Below are 13,801 nucleotides of genomic sequence, written 5' to 3' on the forward strand. Positions count from 1 at the left end.
AACAAACAGAATTTACACAGTCCTCAAGAAATCTGGACAGAGAAAAGAAGTAGACATTTCCAACACAGAATGAATCAGAGAAAGCAGATACTCATGAAATCATCCAATCAATTCAAGACATGGCAAAATGATCAATCAGCTCAAGAGGTGAATCAAAAGCAACAGAACCTCACAGATGCACTATCACTGTATCTCTCAAGTGTATAAGGTAAAGAATTTCAACTCAATGCACTCAAGAAAGCAAACAACAACAGACTTGGCAAACCTCTAATATCAACACTCAAAACATATGCATGTTCAAATCAAAAGGTCTTTTATGGGTGAAATGGGGCCAAGGACAAGGTAGGATAAATATGGATGAGAAGCTACAAACCAAAAGAAATAGAGGAGCAATGGGGAACAAGTGTAAACACAGTCAAATCACACCCAGACCTCTAATTCAATCCTCTTCTTGACTCCATTATTCACAAAATATTTTTTTTTTTTTAAATTTTTTTTTTTTTTTCTCATTTTTCTCTATTTTTTTTTTCATCCTGTCTCTTTTCTTTTCTCTCTTTAGCACACAACTATAAGAGATGAGATATAAATCATATTTCTGAACACAAAACAAGAAGAGGAACCAACTAGCCAACTCATAAAAATCCCTAAGGAGACCACACTTGTTCCCAAAACACTTCCAAAGCTCCAAAATTTCCTAAGGTTAAGGTAATCATGGTTTTTCACTTAGAGCTAGTGTATGAGCTTCAAAACAAAGAAATGAGGAAAGTATAGGCTCAAAAGGGTTTTCAAAGAATCAGAACAAGGTAAGCTTATTTGGCTAGAGAGGCTCAAAAACAAAAGTGCCTTTATCACTTCCAAACATGCATATCAATCAAGAATTATCAACAAGAGTCAAGCCAAGGCATATGTGCAAGCAATCAGGAGACATATCACACACAAGAAAGAACATAAAGTGGCTCAAATCTCACACAGGGTAATTCTGTCACAATCAATTCAACTCTCAAAAATCATAATCATCTTCCAAGCAAAGAAAAGCAAGGATTTCAAACAAATAAGTATCAATCAAGTGAAGGAAATGATAAGTCTACAACCCAAACAAAGTCCAGAAATCAAGAGAAACATGTAAAACTGTATACAAGACAAAACAAAAACTACCTAGAAAAGAAAAAAAATTTAACCAAGAAAACAAAAACTAACGAAGAAAAATAAAAATCTCCCCCAATAGACCACACTTAAACTACACAGTGTCCTCAATGTGTTCTAAGCATAAGATCAGAAATCAAAACAGTCAACAGATCATGGACAAGTGTAATAAAAGTAGGGAAAGGGGGAGAAGAGAAAAGGAAAACTCCCCTGATCATGGTGGCAGTTGCCAATTTTGGACTTTCAGGGAGATGTTTTCTGCCATAGTATCCAGCAAGGAGGTTTTGAGGACGAACTGCTTCATCCTCCAAATCTGATCTAGCAGTGAAATGTTTTCCACAGTTGGATCTATGCAGTGATTGTTGATGAGCAGGTTCAGCAGGTGCCTGTTGATGTTGAAACTTTCGTGAATGCTGGCACCTTTGTCTTCCAGCATGGGTGCATGTTGGTCAAATTCATTTGTACCTCCTGCAATAGGGTTAGTGCAATGTGGTTCCAAAGAAATAACATGCAGGGGTATAACACCCAAATTATCATACTGAACCTCAGATACATCCTCAAAACATGAATCAATTTCAAAATCACAAGCAATATCAACTACAGACTCAGATTCATGTTCAATGCATGGAGAATAAACATTCGGATGCGATAACAAAAATTGGTTCTCATCATGCATAGAGGGAAAATCAAAATCAGACTCAACAACAATACAATCATCAACATACCCCTCAACAACATAATTATCAACAAAATCACATTGAGGTATGTTTACCTCCACTTCCCTAAAGATTGGTAAAGTGGTGGAATATGAAAGTTGTCTACCTGATTCAAAATTACTGCTTATACCTGCCTGCTCCTCAAAATAATCATCAGTCTCCTCAGGTGCAAGGGTAGGGACATAGGATGATGGAAAAGTAGATGGCACAGTAGTAAGCTCATGACTCTTCTCCCCATCTTCTATGTTGATGCCACTATCATTATCATCAGGAATCTGAACAGTCTGAAATGGTAACTCTGAATCTTGAGACTGTTCCTGATTTAATTGAGTAGCCATCTGCCCTATCTGGTCATTCAAGCTCTGAATGGACGCTCTAGTCTCTTACTGAAACTGTAGGTTCTGCATGGTCAACTGCTCCAACAACTCCTGCAATGTAGGCTCAGAAATAGAAGGTTGAGGAGCTATTTCGGCAGAAGCATCATATTGGTGACTCTGATATTGCTGGACTAGTGGAGGCATGAAAGTACTCTGGAATGGTGGTTCTTGATATTGATGTTGTGGAGCATTGTACCATCCCAAGGTAGGGTCATTCCATCCAAGACCGTTGTCGTATCCATCTTGCACATGGGAGAATTTGCTCAGAAACTGATGCTCAAGATATCCCCAATCGGTAACGGATCTCAGAGGAAGAGAGTCTTTCCAATCCTTAGCTGCTCCTTGTAATGAATGCGGAAATGCGCTCAAGAAAATGTAATCAAGAGGGACATCTGGAGGCTTCATTGAAGAGCACATGATGTGGAGCTCCTCCAAATGTCTGTGTGGGCATTCTCCTGCAAAACCATGAAACTTAGGCAGCAAATGTATCAGTCCAGAGGTGAGATCGCAATGAAGATCATCCTCCTTAAGTGAAACCGGCTCACAAAGAGCACTCTCAGAAATTAGAGGATGAGTCATATTGTTCTCAACATAGAAATCAGCAGAATATGAATTACAATCAGAGTAACATGCAGAATGAGAATCATAATCAGAGGCACTTGCAAAACAAGCAGTGTTCACGAAATCAAAATAGGTAGACATGGAAAAACAAGAATACTAAAAATCACGAAACAAATAAAACACAACACACACGAACACAACAAAAAGACCTAAGACTGAACCGTTGGTCCCCAGCAACGGCGCCATTTTGATGAGAGGGTCGCACCTCCCACAAAAGTTGTGCATAGAATAATGCAGTATAGTTCTAGGAAGTGACTCCTAGGTCGTCTCTCAAGGACCAAATTTGGTTCAGTCTCGGATCAACACGTAGTGGGGGGGTTTTGTGATTTTTTTTTTGGTTGCGGTAAAATTAAATTAAACTGGAAATTAAATAAAACACGCCCGAATATAATTGAAAGCATTAAAGTGCATGAAAGTGAACAAACTCAAATTGCAACGAAAATTGGAAATTGCAACGACAAATAATAACAACCCATCAAACAAAATTCAAATAGAACAAAATTAAATCAAAGTGCAGATCTAAATGCATTGAGACAAAAACGCAAAAAGTGAATTCAAAACCAAATTAAAATATCAACTATTGAACTAAAAGATGATGCACACCAATTGCTCTTCCTCCTTCTCTCGGTGACAACTCCCTTTTCTTTTTCATTACCGTGACTTGCCTTTCTTTCAAGCCTAATTAATTCTCCTCGGTTCATTCCATCACCGAACAACACTCCAACGTATGATTCTCTCATGTATCCATCACCGAACAACACTTTTAATTAGCTGCATTTCTCCTCTCTCATCCAAACCGTGACAGCTCCACTCCTCCGCGCACTACATTCTATATCCAAACATGTAAAAGAACATTGCAATCAATAGCTCACGAGAAAATGCATTGGCACCAAAACCGATATTGAAAATAAGACCTACACTATTACTCAGCTATGCTACTCGAATGCAGCATTGTCAACATATACGCATAAACTGTATATGCATTACAGCTCATATTTACACATGGCAAAAGATAAAGACATGTATATCCAGTTTTCTGGTCTAAGATTGCCGGAAGCTGCATCTTGAATTAATTGAAGGTACATATCCCAAGAAGTATCAAAGTTAGAAATGAGTGGAAATTGAAAAGCGCTGACTGAAACCTAACACAGACGATGTCAAATGCGATGAGCAAACATTTTCTTTTTTTCACGGAATAAATCACAGTGACAGTGTTCACATTTTTTCTCTCCCAAAATAAAAAAAAACGTTCCAGCCAAAATAAAAATGACTCCGTGAGGGTGGCGGCTGGAGCTTCCAGGTGTGCACACCAAACCCGTCCAGCCGTGTCCACGCTTTCCCCCTTCCAAATGTTCCAGCCAAAAAAACTAAAATGAAAATAAGTTCGGGGTGGCGGCTGGACGTGTGATCCCCAAAACCCCGAGACCCACTCTCCCTCGTGTGCCCTCCAAAATAAGGGTGAATGACCCCCCTCTGGACCAACTTCCGTGTGAATCCAAGCCTTGCTGCTGGCCTTGGTGGACTCTTGTTGAAGCTGTTGGTGCAGGCCGTGACACTCCTAATCTCCGTGTGCACCTCCCTCCAACGCCAAGCTGTTGGACATAGCACCCTTCCTCTCCATGCACACCTAAATGAAGGCCCCTTGGACGCGTGGTTCCTGCTTCTTTTCAGCCCAATCAGCGTGCTGTAGTTCCTTCAAAAACTCCTGCTGGTTCTTTTTTTTACTGCTGGCCGTGTGCATGGAGTGTGCTGGCAAAATTAAATTACCGTGCACCCCTCTTCTGCTGCTGTGGACCGTGACCAATCTGCTCCTACTGGACTATGGCTGGGCCGCGTGGAATTCCTTCATGCACACCCGCTGGATGTGCTGTGTGGACGTGGCAGCTGTTGCTGGAACGTGGACGCTTGCTTGGACGTGTGAAGGCCGTTATTTCCGTGTGCACCCCTCCAAGCTTGTGTTGGATTCTCCTTCCGTGTGCGTGTCAAGTCTCCTCTCTGCTGTTTCTACCTTTGCCACCACATGCTGCTGTATGGAAGAAGGTGTGGGCCGTGTGTATTGGTTTTGCTTCCACGTAAAAATAATCCAACAAGTGGGCCACAAACAAAATAAATTAGCATGAATCAAATGTGCTTCTCCCTGACACCCTTATTCCATCAAGCTTCACGGTTTTGGTCTCCCATTATCATATTTTAATTAATTTCTTCCATCAATTGCTGCTCCTGGATGTCAAATAGAATAAGGTGGGGCCCTCCATTTCTCGTCCTTTCTTCTTTGAATCACCGTCCAAACCAAACCAACTCTGGACCATTTATGTACTTCAATTTACTGGATGCACCTTTTTTCAATAATGAAGTACCCCTCTCAAAGAGTAAAATTACCATAATGTCCTCCTTCTTGTACACACTTCTTTAAATGAAATCCACACCTCTCTTTCATTTTATTTTAAAATATAATTGATGTGGCATTTCTTTTCACCTCCAAATGTCCCAAATTGTATTTTCAAAATTTTTCCTACAATCAATGATGAAAATAATTAGCTCAAATAATTCAAATTAATTAAAATAAGAATTTTTGGTCAAATTAAGCACAATTAGCAAAAACGGAAAAATACCGGACATTTAAGCACAATTCCCTGATTAATTCTAGCAAAATAAACTAAGTGAAGTGAACAAAATATTGACTCATCAAAATAGACCACACTTAGTCTTTTGCACTCCTGGGCAAAATCAAGACGCAGATGAGGGAACAGTTCCAAGGACATCTAGGGTATGACACAAACTTAGCACACAGAAAACAAAGACTCGCAAGGAAACAAACAGAATTTACACAGTCCTCAAGAAATCTGGACAGAGAAAAGAAGTAGACATTTCCAACACAGAATGAATCAGAGAAAGCAGATACTCATGAAATCATCCAATCAATTCAAGACATGGCAAAATGATCAATCAGCTCAAGAGGTGAATCAAAAGCAACAGAACCTCACAGATGCACTATCACTGTATCTCTCAAGTGTATAAGGTAAAGAATTTCAACTCAATGCACTCAAGAAAGCAAACAACAACAGACTTGGCAAACCTCTAATATCAACACTCAAAACATATGCATGTTCAAATCAAAAGGTCTTTTATGGGTGAAATGGGGCCAAGGACAAGGTAGGATAAATATGGATGAGAAGCTACAAACCAAAAGAAATAGAGGAGCAATGGGGAACAAGTGTAAACACAGTCAAATCACACCCAGACCTCTAATTCAATCCTCTTCTTGACTCCATTATTCACAAAATATTTTTTCTTTTTTAAATTTTTTTTTTTCTCATTTTTCTCTATTTTTTTTTTCATCCTGTCTCTTTTCTTTTCTCTCTTTAGCACACAACTATAAGAGATGAGATATAAATCATATTTCTGAACACAAAACAAGAAGAGGAACCAACTAGCCAACTCATAAAAATCCCTAAGGAGACCACACTTGTTCCCAAAACACTTCCAAAGCTCCAAAATTTCCTAAGGTTAAGGTAATCATGGTTTTTCACTTAGAGCTAGTGTATGAGCTTCAAAACAAAGAAATGAGGAAAGTATAGGCTCAAAAGGGTTTTCAAAGAATCAGAACAAGGTAAGCTTATTTGGCTAGAGAGGCTCAAAAACAAAAGTGCCTTTATCACTTCCAAACATGCATATCAATCAAGAATTATCAACAAGAGTCAAGCCAAGGCATATGTGCAAGCAATCAGGAGACATATCACACACAAGAAAGAACATAAAGTGGCTCAAATCTCACACAGGGTAATTCTGTCACAATCAATTCAACTCTCAAAAATCATAATCATCTTCCAAGCAAAGAAAAGCAAGGATTTCAAACAAATAAGTATCAATCAAGTGAAGGAAATGATAAGTCTACAACCCAAACAAAGTCCAGAAATCAAGAGAAACATGTAAAACTGTATACAAGACAAAACAAAAACTACCTAGAAAAGAAAAAAAATTTAACCAAGAAAACAAAAACTAACGAAGAAAAATAAAAATCTCCCCCAATAGACCACACTTAAACTACACAGTGTCCTCAATGTGTTCTAAGCATAAGATCAGAAATCAAAACAGTCAACAGATCATGGACAAGTGTAATAAAAGTAGGGAAAGGGGGAGAAGAGAAAAGGAAAACTCCCCTGATCATGGTGGCAGTTGCCAATTTTGGACTTTCAGGGAGATGTTTTCCGCCATAGTATCCAACAAGGAGGTTTTGAGGACGAACTGCTTCATCCTCCAAATCTGATCTAGCAGTGAAATGTTTTCCACAGTTGGATCTATGCAGTGATTGTTGATGAGCAGGTTCAGCAGGTGCCTGTTGATGTTGAAACTTTCGTGAATGCTGGCACCTTTGTCTTCCAGCATGGGTGCATGTTGGTCAAATTCATTTGTACCTCCTGCAATAGGGTTAGTGCAATGTGGTTCCAAAGAAATAACATGCAGGGGTATAACACCCAAATTATCATACTGAACCTCAGATACATCCTCAAAACATGAATCAATTTCAAAATCACAAGCAATATCAACTACAGACTCAGATTCATGTTCAATGCATGGAGAATAAACATTCGGATGCGATAACAAAAATTGGTTCTCATCATGCATAGAGGGAAAATCAAAATCAGACTCAACAACAATACAATCATCAACATACCCCTCAACAACATAATTATCAACAAAATCACATTGAGGTATGTTTACCTCCACTTCCCTAAAGATTGGTAAAGTGGTGGAATATGAAAGTTGTCTACCTGATTCAAAATTACTGCTTATACCTGCCTGCTCCTCAAAATAATCATCAGTCTCCTCAGGTGCAAGGGTAGGGACATAGGATGATGGAAAAGTAGATGGCACAGTAGTAAGCTCATGACTCTTCTCCCCATCTTCTATGTTGATGCCACTATCATTATCATCAGGAATCTGAACAGTCTGAAATGGTAACTCTGAATCTTGAGACTGTTCCTGATTTAATTGAGTAGCCATCTGCCCTATCTGGTCATTCAAGCTCTGAATGGACGCTCTAGTCTCTTACTGAAACTGTAGGTTCTGCATGGTCAACTGCTCCAACAACTCCTGCAATGTAGGCTCAGAAATAGAAGGTTGAGGAGCTATTTCGGCAGAAGCATCATATTGGTGACTCTGATATTGCTGGACTAGTGGAGGCATGAAAGTACTCTGGAATGGTGGTTCTTGATATTGATGTTGTGGAGCATTGTACCATCCCAAGGTAGGGTCATTCCATCCAAGACCGTTGTCGTATCCATCTTGCACATGGGAGAATTTGCTCAGAAACTGATGCTCAAGATATCCCCAATCGGTAACGGATCTCAGAGGAAGAGAGTCTTTCCAATCCTTAGCTGCTCCTTGTAATGAATGCGGAAATGCGCTCAAGAAAATGTAATCAAGAGGGACATCTGGAGGCTTCATTGAAGAGCACATGATGTGGAGCTCCTCCAAATGTCTGTGTGGGCATTCTCCTGCAAAACCATGAAACTTAGGCAGCAAATGTATCAGTCCAGAGGTGAGATCGCAATGAAGATCATCCTCCTTAAGTGAAACCGGCTCACAAAGAGCACTCTCAGAAATTAGAGGATGAGTCATATTGTTCTCAACATAGAAATCAGCAGAATATGAATTACAATCAGAGTAACATGCAGAATGAGAATCATAATCAGAGGCACTTGCAAAACAAGCAGTGTTCACGAAATCAAAATAGGTAGACATGGAAAAACAAGAATACTAAAAATCACGAAACAAATAAAACACAACACACACGAACACAACAAAAAGACCTAAGACTGAACCGTTGGTCCCCAGCAACGGCGCCATTTTGATGAGAGGGTCGCACCTCCCACAAAAGTTGTGCATAGAATAATGCAGTATAGTTCTAGGAAGTGACTCCTAGGTCGTCTCTCAAGGACCAAATTTGGTTCAGTCTCGGATCAACACGTAGTGGGGGGGTTTTGTGATTTTTTTTTGGTTGCGGTAAAATTAAATTAAACTGGAAATTAAATAAAACACGCCCGAATATAATTGAAAGCATTAAAGTGCATGAAAGTGAACAAACTCAAATTGCAACGAAAATTGGAAATTGCAACGACAAATAATAACAACCCATCAAACAAAATTCAAATAGAACAAAATTAAATCAAAGTGCAGATCTAAATGCATTGAGACAAAAACGCAAAAAGTGAATTCAAAACCAAATTAAAATATCAACTATTGAACTAAAAGATGATGCACACCAATTGCTCTTCCTCCTTCTCTCGGTGACAACTCCCTTTTCTTTTTCATTACCGTGACTTGCCTTTCTTTCAAGCGTAATTAATTCTCCTCGGTTCATTCCATCACCGAACAACACTCCAACGTATGATTCTCTCATGTATCCATCACCGAACAACACTTTTAATTAGCTGCATTTCTCCTCTCTCATCCAAACCGTGACAGCTCCACTCCTCCGCGCACTACATTCTATATCCAAACATGTAAAAGAACATTGCAATCAATAGCTCACGAGAAAATGCATTGGCACCAAAACCGATATTGAAAATAAGACCTACACTATTACTCAGCTATGCTACTCGAATGCAGCATTGTCAACATATACGCATAAACTGTATATGCATTACAGCTCATATTTACACATGGCAAAAGATAAAGACATGTATATCCAGTTTTCTGGTCTAAGATTGCCGGAAGCTGCATCTTGAATTAATTGAAGGTACATATCCCAAGAAGTATCAAAGTTAGAAATGAGTGGAAATTGAAAAGCGCTGACTGAAACCTAACACAGACGATGTCAAATGCGATGAGCAAACATTTTCTTTTTTTCACGGAATAAATCACAGTGACAGTGTTCACATTTTTTCTCTCCCAAAATAAAAAAAACGTTCCAGCCAAAATAAAAATGACTCCGTGAGGGTGGCGGCTGGAGCTTCCAGGTGTGCACACCAAACCCGTCCAGCCGTGTCCACGCTTTCCCCCTTCCAAATGTTCCAGCCAAAAAAACTAAAATGAAAATAAGTTCGGGGTGGCGGCTGGACGTGTGATCCCCAAAACCCCGAGACCCACTCTCCCTCGTGTGCCCTCCAAAATAAGGGTGAATGACCCCCCTCTGGACCAACTTCCGTGTGAATCCAAGCCTTGCTGCTGGCCTTGGTGGACTCTTGTTGAAGCTGTTGGTGCAGGCCGTGACACTCCTAATCTCCGTGTGCACCTCCCTCCAACGCCAAGCTGTTGGACGTAACACCCTTCCTCTCCATGCACACCTAAATGAAGGCCCCTTGGACGCGTGGTTCCTGCTTCTTTTCAGCCCAATCAGCGTGCTGTAGTTCCTTCAAAAACTCCTGCTGGTTCTTTTTTTTACTGCTGGCCGTGTGCATGGAGTGTGCTGGCAAAATTAAATTACCGTGCACCCCTCTTCTGCTGCTGTGGACCGTGACCAATCTGCTCCTACTGGACTATGGCTGGGCCGCGTGGAATTCCTTCATGCACACCCGTTGGATGTGCTGTGTGGACGTGGCAGCTGTTGCTGGAACGTGGACGCTTGCTTGGACGTGTGAAGGCCGTTATTTCCGTGTGCACCCCTCCAAGCTTGTGTTGGATTCTCCTTCCGTGTGCGTGTCAAGTCTCCTCTCTGCTGTTTCTACCTTTGCCACCACATGCTGCTGTATGGAAGAAGGTGTGGGCCGTGTGTATTGGTTTTGCTTCCACGTAAAAATAATCCAACAAGTGGGCCACAAACAAAATAAATTAGCATGAATCAAATGTGCTTCTCCCTGACACCCTTATTCCATCAAGCTTCACGGTTTTGGTCTCCCATTATCATATTTTAATTAATTTCTTCCATCAATTGCTGCTCCTGGATGTCAAATAGAATAAGGTGGGGCCCTCCATTTCTCGTCCTTTCTTCTTTGAATCACCGTCCAAACCAAACCAACTCTGGACCATTTATGTACTTCAATTTGCTGGATGCACCTTGTTTCAATAATGAAGTACCCCTCTCAAAGAGTAAAATTACCATAATGTCCTCCTTCTTGTACACACTTCTTTAAATGAAATCCACACCTCTCTTTCATTTTATTTTAAAATATAATTGATGTGACATTTCTTTTCACCTCCAAATGTCCCAAATTGTATTTTCAAAATTTTTCCTACAATCAATGATGAAAATAATTAGCTCAAATAATTCAAATTAATTAAAATAAGAATTTTTGGTCAAATTAAGCACAATTAGCAAAAACAGAAAAATACCGAACATTTAAGCACAATTCCCTGATTAATTCTAGCAAAATAAACTAAGTGAAGTGAACAAAATATTGACTCATCAGTGCCCATGGCTTTGCATTACGTTCAACACCAAAGACAACAACTCAATCTTCTTCAATTGCTTTGCTGAGTTGGCACTTATAGCTTGCTGCCCAAGCTTCCTATATCTGTTTTACAGCATGTGCACATTTAAATAACTTGCACAATATGTTTTAGAAGCTCTCCTTCTTCTATAAATAGAGAGCTTCATCACTTGTAAATGTAACTTGAATTGAAGTAAAGAAATGCTGCCAATTTCCAGCTATTACTCTCAAGTTCACCTCTGTGCTTTGTTATCTAGCACCTCCTCTAGCTTCTTTCCCCTTTGGAAAGCCTATTGAGTTAGAAATCTACCAAAACACTCATCCAAACACCACCAGACTATTTCACAAACACCTTGAGTGCATTCGGACATCCTCTGTCATCTTCCATCCGTTGCCATTCTCTGCATCTTGAAGCATCCTTCTACGCGTCATGGAGCTGCTTCCATCATTTGGTATCAAGAGCCAGCACGTCCACGCTTGTCTTCAAGAGATAAGCCTCTCTTTTGTTCAATTTTCGTTTCTGTCATGTGCTGTCAAACTCTGTCACTGTTTTAGAATTTTTTTTTTATTCTGTTTTGGTTTAATTCGTGTCTGTGAGTGCTGTAATCATGCATTTGCTTTTCCTTAGTGTTCGTCATCATTTTAATCGGTGCACTTTGTTTGTTTGAGTTCAAATCCAGCTTTATTCATCTTTTCCAGTTTTGTCTCAGTCATGTGCCTTATGTGCAGTGTTGTTTCTGTTTCAAATGTTTGATTCTGTTCTAGCTTTCAATTTTCATTTTCAAACTGTGTATTAGATGCACGTTTAGCAATGAATCAATCCACAAAGGCAAAGAGACAATGTCTAGCCTGGATTATATGAGCTAAAGCATCCAACATTTGCGTCAATTTTCACAAAATTCTGCACAATTTTTTCAAATCTGGTATCTGTACTTTAATCTGTTTCAGACCAGATTTCTTGCTTCTAAAGCTTTGTGCAAGTTTCCTTGGTGTTGTTAAGCATTGCTGCAAGTGTACAAACTCATATTAAACTCAGAAAAGCAAAATGTGTGGTTGAGTTCATAAAATCTGGTTTCAAATTCTGCATCAGAATTCATTTCTACATTGATTTGGTGCATACTGTTTCTGCCAGTTTTGTTGTATCTAAAACTTGAGACAAGTTTCTTTTATGATTTTAAGCATGTTTCAAGTGATAGTAACTCCAATCAATCACATATTTGCAAAATGAGTTGTTGAGTTGTTTCAAAATTCACTAAACAATGCTGTCATAGTTTTTTTTATCAGATTTTGCACCGTGCTTGCTGTCTTTGTGTGGTTTTAGGTTACTTTAAATCTTCTAGCTGATACTCTACAGTTAGATCTAGTTGTTTAGGACCTTTCTTGCATGATTGTTGATCCATCCAGCTTTGACTCTATTGCATTTTAAATTTTGGTGCAGTTTTGTCACTTTTTCTGCATAATTTGGCAACTCATACACTGTTTTTGAGATTTTGTGACTGCCTGTGCATTTTCAATGGTTCAGCAAGTGTATTTGGTCAATTAAAACTAGTGCCTACTGTTCATTTGGTCAGTTTTCACCAAAAGTGCAAAATCAGTTTTCAGACCATTGAAATTGCTTAAGTTTGGAAGTGGACTACTGATTTGCTGCTGCAGTGTGATTCTTTGTTGTCTAAGTGTTTGTACACATCAAAATTGATGAGATAAACTTGTTTGACATATCATTGGAGCCTTTGATACACTGCCATTTGTTTTGCACACTGCTGTTCCAATTTTCCAGCCACATTTTTGGTGCAGTATGCATTTCTTTGTTGTTTTCTATACTTTAAAAGTTTCCATTTGAAATTTGGATTGGAAAAAGCTAGGGGATTCTGTTCCAACCATTTTTGAATCATTATACCAGTGAATTCAAAGCATCAAAAAGCAAATAACCCCTACAATCCAGTGTTCATGAATCCAAAACCAGAAAACACCAAAATCTACTGTTCTTAGTGGCATTTTGTCAAACAGTTTGGCATTTTCATCAAACACTTTCACTGCACTTGACTTTGCTCTTTGTTTTGAGTTTTTCTTGCTTTTCTAATCTGTTCTAGACCCTATCTTAAGTTCCTTTTGTGTGCTAGCCTTTCTTCCAGCCCCAAAGTGTTTAGAAATCACTTTTATTTGCTTCATTATATTGCTGTCACGTTATTTCTGCATTAAACTTTGCTGCAGCATTTTTTTTATCACTCACGAGTTTTGTGACTTTTGTCTGCTGCAACATCATATTTTGGTGGAGTTTTAACATCCAGCTAGGCCTTATGAAAGGGGTAGCATCTTAAGGAGTGGAGGTCTTGCTAACATTGCTTCAAGTGGATTTCAAGAGCAATTTCCATTGGTTGTCCAGCACTTCTTTGCAGCAGAAAAACACCACTTTAAAGTTACATTTCAGCTCCTTTATTTAGTTGTTGCTGCCACACTTGGCTTTGTTTACATTGTCTTACACTTCATTGTATAAGTGACATTCTATCACGGAACCTTTGTAGTTAATTCTTCTTTGCTTTTGAAACTTGAGTTACTTGGGAAAATGCTTATC

Source organism: Vigna umbellata, chromosome 6 (genome assembly GCF_029865625.1).
Source record: "Vigna umbellata cultivar VRB3 chromosome 6, Vumbellata_1.0, whole genome shotgun sequence".
Lineage (NCBI taxonomy): Eukaryota > Viridiplantae > Streptophyta > Magnoliopsida > Fabales > Fabaceae > Vigna > Vigna umbellata.